Here is a 13,859-nt window from a genome sequence, read left to right on the forward strand (position 1 = left end):
ATTCTGAGTGTGCATTGACTGTGGGCAATATTGCCGTGGATTTGGTGTTCGCATTGACTGTGGGTTATACGGTGTTACATTTGGAGTGCGCATTGACTGTGGGCCATATGGTGTTACATTTGGGGTGCGCAATGACTGTGGGCAATATGGCGTTAGATTTAGAGTGCGCATTGACTGTGGGTAAGACGTTGTTAGATTTGGAGTGTGCATTGACTGCGGGTAATACGGTGTTAGATTTGGATTACGCATAGACAGCAGGTAATACGGTGTTAGATTTGGAGTGCACATTGACTGTGGGTAATACTGTGTTAGGTTTGCAGTGTGCATTGACTGAGGGCAATAATGCATGAGATTTGGAGAGCGCATTGACTGTGGGTAATACAGTGTTAGATTTGTATTGCGCATTGACTGTGGGTAATACAGTGTTAGATTTGGGATTCGCTTTGACTGCGGGTATTACGGTGTTAGATTTGTAGTGCACATTGACTGCGTGTAATATGGTGTTAAACTTGGAGTGCGCATTGACTGTGAGTAATACGGTGTTAGATATGGAGTGTGCATTGACTGTGGGCAATACGGCGTTAGATTTGGAGTGCGCATTGACTGTGGGCAATAAGGCATGAGATTTGGAGTGCGCATTGACTGCAGGTAAAAATGTGTTGGATTTGGAGTGCGCATTGACTGTGGGCAATAAGGCGTGAGATTTGGAGTGCTCATTGACTGCGGGTAATACAGTGTTAGATTTGTATTGCTCATTGACTGTGGGTAATACAGTGTTAGATTTGGGATTCGCTTTGACTGTGGGTATTACGGTGTTACATTTGTAGTGCGTATTGACTGCGTGTAATACGGTGTTAAACTTGGAGTGCGCATTGACTGTGAGAAATACGGTGTTAGATTTGGAGTGTGCATTGACTGTGGGCAATACGGCGTTAGATTTGGAGTGCGCATTGACTGGGGGTAACACGGCCGTGGATTTTGAGTTCGCATTGACTGTCGGTAATGAGGCCATGGATGTTGACTGCACAGTGACTGTGGGTAATACTGTGTTAGATTTGGAGTGGGCACTGACTGTGGGTAATACAGCCCTGGATTCTGAGTGTGCATTGACTGTGGGCAATATTGCCGTGGATTTGGTGTTCGCATTGACTGCGGGTTATACGGTGTTACATTTGGAGTGCACATTGACTGTGGGCCATATGCTGTTACATTTAGGGTGCGCAATGACTGTGGGCAATATGGCGTTAGATTTAGAGTGCGCATTGACTGTGGGTATTACGGTGTTAGATTTGGGATTCGCTTTGACTGCGGGTATTACGGTGTTAGATTTGTAGTGCGCATTGACTGCGTGTAATACGGTGTTAGATTTGGAGTGCGCATTGACTGTGGGCCATATGGTGTTACATTTGGGGTGCGCAATCACTGTGGGTAATATCGCGTTAGATTTAGAGTGTGCATTGACTGTGGGTAAGACGTTGATAGATTTGGAGTGTGCATTGACTACGGGTAATACGGTGTAAGATTTGGAGTGTGCATGGACTCTGGTATCATATGGTGTTAGATTTGTATTGCGCATTGACTGTGGGTAATGCAGTGTTATAATTGGATTGCGCATAGACTGCAGGCAATACTGTGCTAGATTTGGAGTGCGCATTAACTGTGGGCAATAAGGCGTGAGATTTGCAGTGCGCTTTGACTGTGGGCAATAAGGCGTGAGATTTGGTGTGCGCATTGACTGCAGGTAAAAAAGTGTTAGATTTGGAGTGCGCATTGACTGTGGGCAATAAGGCGTGAGATTTGGAGTGCTCATTGACTGCGGGTAATACAGTGTTAGATTTGTATTGCGCATTGACTGTGGGTAATACAGTGTTAGATTTGGGATTCGCTTTGACTGTGGGTAATACGGTGTTAGATTTGGGATGCGCATTGACTGTGGGTAATACGGTGTTAGATTTGTAGTGCGCATTGACTGCATGTAATACGGCGTTAGATTTGTAGTACGCATTGACTGTGGGTAACAAGGTGTTAGATTTGGAGAGTGCATTGGCTGTGGGCAATACGGCCGTGGATTTGGAGTGTGCATTGGCTGTGGGCAACACGGCCGTGGATTTGGAGTGTGCATTGGCTGTGGGCAATACCCCCGAGAATTTGGAGTGCGCATTGATTGTGGGCATTACGGTGTGAGATTTGCAGTGCGCATTGACTGTGTGTAATACGGTGTTAGATTTGGAGTGCGCATTGTCCGTGGGTAATACGGTGTTAGATTTGGAGTTCGCATTGACTGCGGGTAATGCGGTGTTAGATTTGGAGAGCGCATTGACTATGGGCAATAAGGCGTGAGATTTGGCGTGCTCATTGACTGCGGGTAATACAGTGTTAGATTTGTTTTGCGCATTGACTGTGGGTAATACAGTGTTAGATTTGGGATTCGCTTTGACTGCGGGTATTACTGTGTTAGATTTGGAGTGCGCATTGACTGCGTGTAATACGGTGTTAGATTTGGAGTGCACATTGACTGTGAGTAATACGGTGTTAGATTTGGAGTTCGCATTGACTGCGGGTAATACAGTGCTACATTTGGAGTGCTCATAGACTGCAGGTAATACGGTGTTAGGTTTGGATTGCGCAATGACTGTGGGCAATATGGGCATAGAATTTGAGTGCGCATTGACTCTGGTTTATACGGTGTTAGATATGTAGTGGGCACTGACTGTGGGCAATACAGCCCTGGATTCTGAGTGTGCATTGACTGTGGGCAATATTGCCGTGGAGTTGCAGTGTGCATTGGCTGTGGGCAATACGGCCGTGGATTTGGAGTCTGCATTGGCTGTGGGCAATACGGCCATGGATTTGGAGTGTGCATTGGCTGTGGGCAATACGGCCGTGGATTTGGATTGTGCATTGACTGTGGGCAATGCTGCCATGAATAAGGACTCCACATTGACGGTGGGCATTACCGTGTTAAATTTGGATTGTGCATTGACTCTGGGCGATACCCCCGAGAATTTGGAGTGCGCATTGATTGTGGGCATTACGATGTGAGATTTGCAGTGCGCATTGTCCGTGGGTAATACGGTGTAAGATTTGGAGTGGGCACTGACTGTGGGCAATAATGCCGTGGATTTGGTGTTCGCATTGACTGTGGGTTATACGGTGTTACATTTGGAGTGCGCATTGACTGTGGGCCATATGGCATTAGATTTAGAGTACGCATTGACTGTGGGTAAGACGTTGTTAGATTAGGAGGGTGCATTGACTGTGGGTAATACGGTGATAGATTTGGAGTGGGCACTGACTGTGGGCAATACAGCCCTGGATTCTGAGTGTGCATTGACTGTGGGCAATATTGCCGTGGATTTGGTGTTCGCATTGACTGTGGGTTATACGGTGTTACATTTGGAGTGCGCATTGACTGTGGGCCATATGGTGTTACATTTGGGGTGCGCAATGACTGTGGGCAATATGGCGTTAGATTTAGAGTGCGCATTGACTGTGGGTAAGACGTTGTTAGATTTGGAGTGTGCATTGACTGCGGGTAATACGGTGTTAGATTTGGATTACGCATAGACAGCAGGTAATACGGTGTTAGATTTGGAGTGCACATTGACTGTGGGTAATACTGTGTTAGGTTTGCAGTGTGCATTGACTGAGGGCAATAATGCATGAGATTTGGAGAGCGCATTGACTGTGGGTAAAAAAGTGTTAGATTTGGAGTGCGCATTAACTGTGGGTAATACGGTGATAGATTTGGAGTGGGCACTGACTGTGGGCAATACAGCCCTGGATTCTGAGTGTGCATTGACTGTGGGCAATATTGCCATGGATTTGGTGTTCGCATTGACTGTGGATTATACGGTGTTACATTTGGAGTGCGCATTGACTGTGGGCCATATGGTGTTACATTTGGGGTGCGCAATCACTGTGGGCAATATCGCGTTAGATTTAGAGTGTGCATTGACTGTGGGTAAGACGTTGATAGATTTGGAGTGTGCATTGACTGCGGGTAATACGGTGTTAGATTTGGATTGCCCATTGACTACGGGTAATACGGTGTAAGATTTGGAGTGTGCATGGACTCTGGTATCATATGGTGTTAGATTTGTATTGCGCATTGACTGTGGGTAATGCAGTGTTATAATTGGATTGCGCATAGACTGCAGGCAATACTGTGTTAGATTTGGAGTGCGCATTAACTGTGGGCAATAAGGCGTGAGATTTGCAGTGCGCTTTGACTGTGGGCAATAAGGCGTGAGATTTGGTGTGCGCATTGACTGCAGGTAAAAAAGTGTTAGATTTGGAGTGCGCATTGACTGTGGGCAATAAGGAGTGAGATTTGGAGTGCTCATTGACTGCGGGTAATACAGTGTTAGATTTGTATTGCGCATTGACTGTGGGTAATACAGTGTTAGATTTGGGATTCGCTTTGACTGCGGGTATTACGGTGTTAGATTTGTAGTGCACATTGACTGCGTGTAATATGGTGTTAAACTTGGAGTGCGCATTGACTGTGAGTAATACGGTGTTAGATATGGAGTGTGCATTGACTGTGGGCAATACGGCGTTAGATTTGGAGTGCGCATTGACTGTGGGCAATAAGGCATGAGATTTGGAGTGCGCATTGACTGCAGGTAAAAATGTGTTGGATTTGGAGTGCGCATTGACTGTGGGCAATAAGGCGTGAGATTTGGAGTGCTCATTGACTGCGGGTAATACAGTGTTAGATTTGTATTGCTCATTGACTGTGGGTAATACAGTGTTAGATTTGGGATTCGCTTTGACTGTGGGTATTACGGTGTTACATTTGTAGTGCGTATTGACTGCGTGTAATACGGTGTTAAACTTGGAGTGCGCATTGACTGTGAGAAATACGGTGTTAGATTTGGAGTGTGCATTGACTGTGGGCAATACGGCGTTAGATTTGGAGTGCGCATTGACTGGGGGTAACACGGCCGTGGATTTTGAGTTCGCATTGACTGTCGGTAATGAGGCCATGGATGTTGACTGCACAGTGACTGTGGGTAATACTGTGTTAGATTTGGAGTGGGCACTGACTGTGGGTAATACAGCCCTGGATTCTGAGTGTGCATTGACTGTGGGCAATATTGCCGTGGATTTGGTGTTCGCATTGACTGCGGGTTATACGGTGTTACATTTGGAGTGCACATTGACTGTGGGCCATATGCTGTTACATTTAGGGTGCGCAATGACTGTGGGCAATATGGCGTGAGATTTGGAGTGCTCATTGACTGCGGGTAATACAGTGTTAGATTTGTATTGCTCATTGACTGTGGGTAATACAGTGTTAGATTTGGGATTCGCTTTGACTGTGGGTATTACGGTGTTACATTTGTAGTGCGTATTGACTGCGTGTAATACGGTGTTAAACTTGGAGTGCGCATTGACTGTGAGAAATACGGTGTTAGATTTGGAGTGTGCATTGACTGTGGGCAATACGGCGTTAGATTTGGAGTGCGCATTGACTGTGGGTATTACGGTGTTAGATTTGGGATTCGCTTTGACTGCGGGTATTACGGTGTTAGATTTGTAGTGCGCATTGACTGCGTGTAATACGGTGTTAGATTTGGAGTGCGCATTGACTGTGGGCCATATGGTGTTACATTTGGGGTGCGCAATCACTGTGGGTAATATCGCGTTAGATTTAGAGTGTGCATTGACTGTGGGTAAGACGTTGATAGATTTGGAGTGTGCATTGACTACGGGTAATACGGTGTAAGATTTGGAGTGTGCATGGACTCTGGTATCATATGGTGTTAGATTTGTATTGCGCATTGACTGTGGGTAATGCAGTGTTATAATTGGATTGCGCATAGACTGCAGGCAATACTGTGCTAGATTTGGAGTGCGCATTAACTGTGGGCAATAAGGCGTGAGATTTGCAGTGCGCTTTGACTGTGGGCAATAAGGCGTGAGATTTGGTGTGCGCATTGACTGCAGGTAAAAAAGTGTTAGATTTGGAGTGCGCATTGACTGTGGGCAATAAGGCGTGAGATTTGGAGTGCTCATTGACTGCGGGTAATACAGTGTTAGATTTGTATTGCGCATTGACTGTGGGTAATACAGTGTTAGATTTGGGATTCGCTTTGACTGCGGGTATTACGGTGTTAGATTTGTAGTGCACATTGACTGCGTGTAATATGGTGTTAAACTTGGAGTGCGCATTGACTGTGAGTAATACGGTGTTAGATATGGAGTGTGCATTGACTGTGGGCAATACGGCGTTAGATTTGGAGTGCGCATTGACTGTGGGCAATAAGGCATGAGATTTGGAGTGCGCATTGACTGCAGGTAAAAATGTGTTGGATTTGGAGTGCGCATTGACTGTGGGCAATAAGGCGTGAGATTTGGAGTGCTCATTGACTGCGGGTAATACAGTGTTAGATTTGTATTGCTCATTGACTGTGGGTAATACAGTGTTAGATTTGGGATTCGCTTTGACTGTGGGTATTACGGTGTTACATTTGTAGTGCGTATTGACTGCGTGTAATACGGTGTTAAACTTGGAGTGCGCATTGACTGTGAGAAATACGGTGTTAGATTTGGAGTGTGCATTGACTGTGGGCAATACGGCGTTAGATTTGGAGTGCGCATTGACTGGGGGTAACACGGCCGTGGATTTTGAGTTCGCATTGACTGTCGGTAATGAGGCCATGGATGTTGACTGCACAGTGACTGTGGGTAATACTGTGTTAGATTTGGAGTGGGCACTGACTGTGGGTAATACAGCCCTGGATTCTGAGTGTGCATTGACTGTGGGCAATATTGCCGTGGATTTGGTGTTCGCATTGACTGCGGGTTATACGGTGTTACATTTGGAGTGCACATTGACTGTGGGCCATATGCTGTTACATTTAGGGTGCGCAATGACTGTGGGCAATATGGCGTTAGATTTAGAGTGCGCATTGACTGTGGGTATTACGGTGTTAGATTTGGGATTCGCTTTGACTGCGGGTATTACGGTGTTAGATTTGTAGTGCGCATTGACTGCGTGTAATACGGTGTTAGATTTGGAGTGCGCATTGACTGTGAGTAATACGGTGTTAGATTTGGAGTGGGCATTGACTGTGGGCAATACGGCCTTGGATTTTGAGTTCCATTGACTGTCGGTAATAAGGCCATGGATGTTGACTGCACAGTGACGGTGGGTAATACGGTGTTAGATTTGGGATGCGCATTGACTGTGGGTAATACGGTGTTAGATTTGTAGTGCGCATTGGCTGCGTGTAATACAGCGTTAGATTTGGAGTGCGCATTGACTGTGGGTAATAAGGTGTTAGATTTGGAGAGTGCATTGGCTGTGGGCAACACGGCCATGGATTTGGAGTGTGCATTGGCTGTGGGCAATACCCCCGAGAATTTGGAGTGCGCATTGATTGTGGTCATTATGGTGTGAGATTTGCAGTTCGCATTGACTGTGTGTAATACGGTGTTAGATTTGGCGTGCGCATTGTCCGTGGGTAATACGGTGTTAGATTTGGAGTTCGCATTGACTGCGGGTAATACGGTGCTACATTTGGAGTGCTCATAGACTGCAGGTAATACGGTGTTAGGTTTGCATTGCGCAATGACTGTGGGTAATATGGGCATAGAATTTGAGTGCGCATTGACTGTGGTTTATACGGTGTTAGATATGGAGTGGGCACTGACTGTGGGCAATACAGCCCTGGATTCTGAGTGTGCATTGACTGTGGGCAATATTGCCGTGGATTTGGTGTTCGCATTGACTGTGGCTTATACGGTGTTAGATTTGGAGAGCGCATTGTCTATGGGCTATATGGTGTGACGTTTGGGGTGCGCAATGACTGTGGGTAATATGGGCATAGAATTTGAGTGCGCATTGACTGTGGTTTATACGGTGTTACATTTGGGGTGCGCAATGACTGTGGGCAATATGGCGTTAGATTTAGAATGCACATTGACTGCGGGTAAGACGTTGTTAGATTTGGCGTGCGCATTGACTGTGGCCAATACCGCGTTAGATTTGCAGTGTGCATTGACTGAGGGCAATAATGCATGAGATTTGGACAGCGCATTGACTGTGGGCCATAAGAGGTGAGATTTGGAGAGCGCATTGACTGCGGGTAAAAAAGTGTTAGATTTGGAGTGCGCATTAACTGTGGGTAATACGGTGATAGATTTGGAGTGGGCACTGACTGTGGGCAATACAGACCTGGATTCTGAGTGTGCATTGACTGTGGGCAATATTGCCGTGGATTTGGTGTTCGCATTGACTTTGGGTTATACGGTGTTAGATTTGGAGTGCGCATTGACTGTGGGCCATATGGTGTTACATTTGGGGTGCGCAATGACTGTGGGCAATATGGCGTTAGATTTAGAGTCCGCATTGACTGTGGGTAAGACGTTGTTAGATTTGGAGTCTGCATTGCCTGCGGGTAATACGGTGTTAGATTTGTAGTGCGCATTGACTGCATGTAATACGGCGTTAGATTTGTAGTACGCATTGACTGTGGGTAACAAGGTGTTAGATTTGGAGAGTGCATTGGCTGTGGGCAATACGGCAGTGGATTTGGAGTGTGCATTGGCTGTGGGCAACACGGCCGTGGATTTGGAGTGTGCATTGGCTGTGGGCAATACCCCCGAGAATTTGGAGTGCGCATTGATTGTGGGCATTACGGTGCGAGATTTGCAGTGCGCATTGACTGTGTGTAATACGGTGTTAGATTTGGAGTGCGCATTGTCCGTGGGTAATACGGTGTTAGATTTGGAGTTCGCATTGACTGCGGGTAATGCGGTGTTAGATTTGGAGAGCGCATTGTCTATGGGCAATAAGGCGTGAGATTTGGCGTGCTCATTGACTGCGAGTAATACAGTGTTAGATTTGTTTTGCGCATTGACTGTGGGTAATACAGTGTTAGATTTGGGATTCGCTTTGACTGCGGGTATTACGGTGTTAGATTTGGAGTGCGCATTGACTGCGTGTAATACGGTGTGAGATTTGCAGTGCGCATTGACTGTGTGTAATACGGTGTTAGATTTGGAGTGCGCATTGTCCGTGGGTAATACGGTGTTAGATTTGGAGTTCGCATTGACTGCGGGTAATACGGTGCTACATTTGGAGTGCTCTTAGACTGCAGGTAATACGGTGTTAGGTTTGGATTGCGCAATGACTGTGGGCAATATGGGCATAGAATTTGAGTGCGCATTGACTCTGGTTTATACGGTGTTAGATATGTAGTGGGCACTGACTGTGGGCAATACAGCCCTGGATTCTGAGTGTGCATTGACTGTGGGCAATATTGCCGTGGATTTGGTGTTCGCATTGACTGTGGGTTATACGGTGTTACATTTGGAGTGCGCATTGACTGTGGGCCATATGGTGTTACATTTGGGGTGCGCAATGACTGTGGGCAATATGGCGTTAGATTTAGAGTGCGCATTGACTGTGGGTAAGACGTTGTTAGATTTGGAGTGTGCATTGACTGCGGGTAATACGGTGTTAGATTTGGATTACGCATAGACAGCAGGTAATACGGTGTTAGATTTGGAGTGCACATTGACTGTGGGTAATACTGTGTTAGGTTTGCAGTGTGCATTGACTGAGGGCAATAATGCATGAGATTTGGAGAGCGCATTGACTGTGGGTAAAAAAGTGTTAGATTTGGAGTGCGCATTAACTGTGGGTAATACGGTGATAGATTTGGAGTGGGCACTGACTGTGGGCAATACAGCCCTGGATTCTGAGTGTGCATTGACTGTGGGCAATATTGCCATGGATTTGGTGTTCGCATTGACTGTGGATTATACGGTGTTACATTTGGAGTGCGCATTGACTGTGGGCCATATGGTGTTACATTTGGGGTGCGCAATCACTGTGGGCAATATCGCGTTAGATTTAGAGTGTGCATTGACTGTGGGTAAGACGTTGATAGATTTGGAGTGTGCATTGACTGCGGGTAATACGGTGTTAGATTTGGATTGCCCATTGACTACGGGTAATACGGTGTAAGATTTGGAGTGTGCATGGACTCTGGTATCATATGGTGTTAGATTTGTATTGCGCATTGACTGTGGGTAATGCAGTGTTATAATTGGATTGCGCATAGACTGCAGGCAATACTGTGTTAGATTTGGAGTGCGCATTAACTGTGGGCAATAAGGCGTGAGATTTGCAGTGCGCTTTGACTGTGGGCAATAAGGCGTGAGATTTGGTGTGCGCATTGACTGCAGGTAAAAAAGTGTTAGATTTGGAGTGCGCATTGACTGTGGGCAATAAGGAGTGAGATTTGGAGTGCTCATTGACTGCGGGTAATACAGTGTTAGATTTGTATTGCGCATTGACTGTGGGTAATACAGTGTTAGATTTGGGATTCGCTTTGACTGCGGGTATTACGGTGTTAGATTTGTAGTGCACATTGACTGCGTGTAATATGGTGTTAAACTTGGAGTGCGCATTGACTGTGAGTAATACGGTGTTAGATATGGAGTGTGCATTGACTGTGGGCAATACGGCGTTAGATTTGGAGTGCGCATTGACTGTGGGCAATAAGGCATGAGATTTGGAGTGCGCATTGACTGCAGGTAAAAATGTGTTGGATTTGGAGTGCGCATTGACTGTGGGCAATAAGGCGTGAGATTTGGAGTGCTCATTGACTGCGGGTAATACAGTGTTAGATTTGTATTGCTCATTGACTGTGGGTAATACAGTGTTAGATTTGGGATTCGCTTTGACTGTGGGTATTACGGTGTTACATTTGTAGTGCGTATTGACTGCGTGTAATACGGTGTTAAACTTGGAGTGCGCATTGACTGTGAGAAATACGGTGTTAGATTTGGAGTGTGCATTGACTGTGGGCAATACGGCGTTAGATTTGGAGTGCGCATTGACTGGGGGTAACACGGCCGTGGATTTTGAGTTCGCATTGACTGTCGGTAATGAGGCCATGGATGTTGACTGCACAGTGACTGTGGGTAATACTGTGTTAGATTTGGAGTGGGCACTGACTGTGGGTAATACAGCCCTGGATTCTGAGTGTGCATTGACTGTGGGCAATATTGCCGTGGATTTGGTGTTCGCATTGACTGCGGGTTATACGGTGTTACATTTGGAGTGCACATTGACTGTGGGCCATATGCTGTTACATTTAGGGTGCGCAATGACTGTGGGCAATATGGCGTGAGATTTGGAGTGCTCATTGACTGCGGGTAATACAGTGTTAGATTTGTATTGCTCATTGACTGTGGGTAATACAGTGTTAGATTTGGGATTCGCTTTGACTGTGGGTATTACGGTGTTACATTTGTAGTGCGTATTGACTGCGTGTAATACGGTGTTAAACTTGGAGTGCGCATTGACTGTGAGAAATACGGTGTTAGATTTGGAGTGTGCATTGACTGTGGGCAATACGGCGTTAGATTTGGAGTGCGCATTGACTGTGGGTATTACGGTGTTAGATTTGGGATTCGCTTTGACTGCGGGTATTACGGTGTTAGATTTGTAGTGCGCATTGACTGCGTGTAATACGGTGTTAGATTTGGAGTGCGCATTGACTGTGGGCCATATGGTGTTACATTTGGGGTGCGCAATCACTGTGGGTAATATCGCGTTAGATTTAGAGTGTGCATTGACTGTGGGTAAGACGTTGATAGATTTGGAGTGTGCATTGACTACGGGTAATACGGTGTAAGATTTGGAGTGTGCATGGACTCTGGTATCATATGGTGTTAGATTTGTATTGCGCATTGACTGTGGGTAATGCAGTGTTATAATTGGATTGCGCATAGACTGCAGGCAATACTGTGCTAGATTTGGAGTGCGCATTAACTGTGGGCAATAAGGCGTGAGATTTGCAGTGCGCTTTGACTGTGGGCAATAAGGCGTGAGATTTGGTGTGCGCATTGACTGCAGGTAAAAAAGTGTTAGATTTGGAGTGCGCATTGACTGTGGGCAATAAGGCGTGAGATTTGGAGTGCTCATTGACTGCGGGTAATACAGTGTTAGATTTGTATTGCGCATTGACTGTGGGTAATACAGTGTTAGATTTGGGATTCGCTTTGACTGCGGGTATTACGGTGTTAGATTTGTAGTGCACATTGACTGCGTGTAATATGGTGTTAAACTTGGAGTGCGCATTGACTGTGAGTAATACGGTGTTAGATATGGAGTGTGCATTGACTGTGGGCAATACGGCGTTAGATTTGGAGTGCGCATTGACTGTGGGCAATAAGGCATGAGATTTGGAGTGCGCATTGACTGCAGGTAAAAATGTGTTGGATTTGGAGTGCGCATTGACTGTGGGCAATAAGGCGTGAGATTTGGAGTGCTCATTGACTGCGGGTAATACAGTGTTAGATTTGTATTGCTCATTGACTGTGGGTAATACAGTGTTAGATTTGGGATTCGCTTTGACTGTGGGTATTACGGTGTTACATTTGTAGTGCGTATTGACTGCGTGTAATACGGTGTTAAACTTGGAGTGCGCATTGACTGTGAGAAATACGGTGTTAGATTTGGAGTGTGCATTGACTGTGGGCAATACGGCGTTAGATTTGGAGTGCGCATTGACTGGGGGTAACACGGCCGTGGATTTTGAGTTCGCATTGACTGTCGGTAATGAGGCCATGGATGTTGACTGCACAGTGACTGTGGGTAATACTGTGTTAGATTTGGAGTGGGCACTGACTGTGGGTAATACAGCCCTGGATTCTGAGTGTGCATTGACTGTGGGCAATATTGCCGTGGATTTGGTGTTCGCATTGACTGCGGGTTATACGGTGTTACATTTGGAGTGCACATTGACTGTGGGCCATATGCTGTTACATTTAGGGTGCGCAATGACTGTGGGCAATATGGCGTTAGATTTAGAGTGCGCATTGACTGTGGGTATTACGGTGTTAGATTTGGGATTCGCTTTGACTGCGGGTATTACGGTGTTAGATTTGTAGTGCGCATTGACTGCGTGTAATACGGTGTTAGATTTGGAGTGCGCATTGACTGTGAGTAATACGGTGTTAGATTTGGAGTGGGCATTGACTGTGGGCAATACGGCCTTGGATTTTGAGTTCCATTGACTGTCGGTAATAAGGCCATGGATGTTGACTGCACAGTGACGGTGGGTAATACGGTGTTAGATTTGGGATGCGCATTGACTGTGGGTAATACGGTGTTAGATTTGTAGTGCGCATTGGCTGCGTGTAATACAGCGTTAGATTTGGAGTGCGCATTGACTGTGGGTAATAAGGTGTTAGATTTGGAGAGTGCATTGGCTGTGGGCAACACGGCCATGGATTTGGAGTGTGCATTGGCTGTGGGCAATACCCCCGAGAATTTGGAGTGCGCATTGATTGTGGTCATTATGGTGTGAGATTTGCAGTTCGCATTGACTGTGTGTAATACGGTGTTAGATTTGGCGTGCGCATTGTCCGTGGGTAATACGGTGTTAGATTTGGAGTTCGCATTGACTGCGGGTAATACGGTGCTACATTTGGAGTGCTCATAGACTGCAGGTAATACGGTGTTAGGTTTGCATTGCGCAATGACTGTGGGTAATATGGGCATAGAATTTGAGTGCGCATTGACTGTGGTTTATACGGTGTTAGATATGGAGTGGGCACTGACTGTGGGCAATACAGCCCTGGATTCTGAGTGTGCATTGACTGTGGGCAATATTGCCGTGGATTTGGTGTTCGCATTGACTGTGGCTTATACGGTGTTAGATTTGGAGAGCGCATTGTCTATGGGCTATATGGTGTGACGTTTGGGGTGCGCAATGACTGTGGGTAATATGGGCATAGAATTTGAGTGCGCATTGACTGTGGTTTATACGGTGTTACATTTGGGGTGCGCAATGACTGTGGGCAATATGGCGTTAGATTTAGAATGC

This window comes from Hypanus sabinus, assembly GCF_030144855.1.
Source record: "Hypanus sabinus isolate sHypSab1 chromosome Y unlocalized genomic scaffold, sHypSab1.hap1 SUPER_Y_unloc_4, whole genome shotgun sequence".
Lineage (NCBI taxonomy): Eukaryota > Metazoa > Chordata > Chondrichthyes > Myliobatiformes > Dasyatidae > Hypanus > Hypanus sabinus.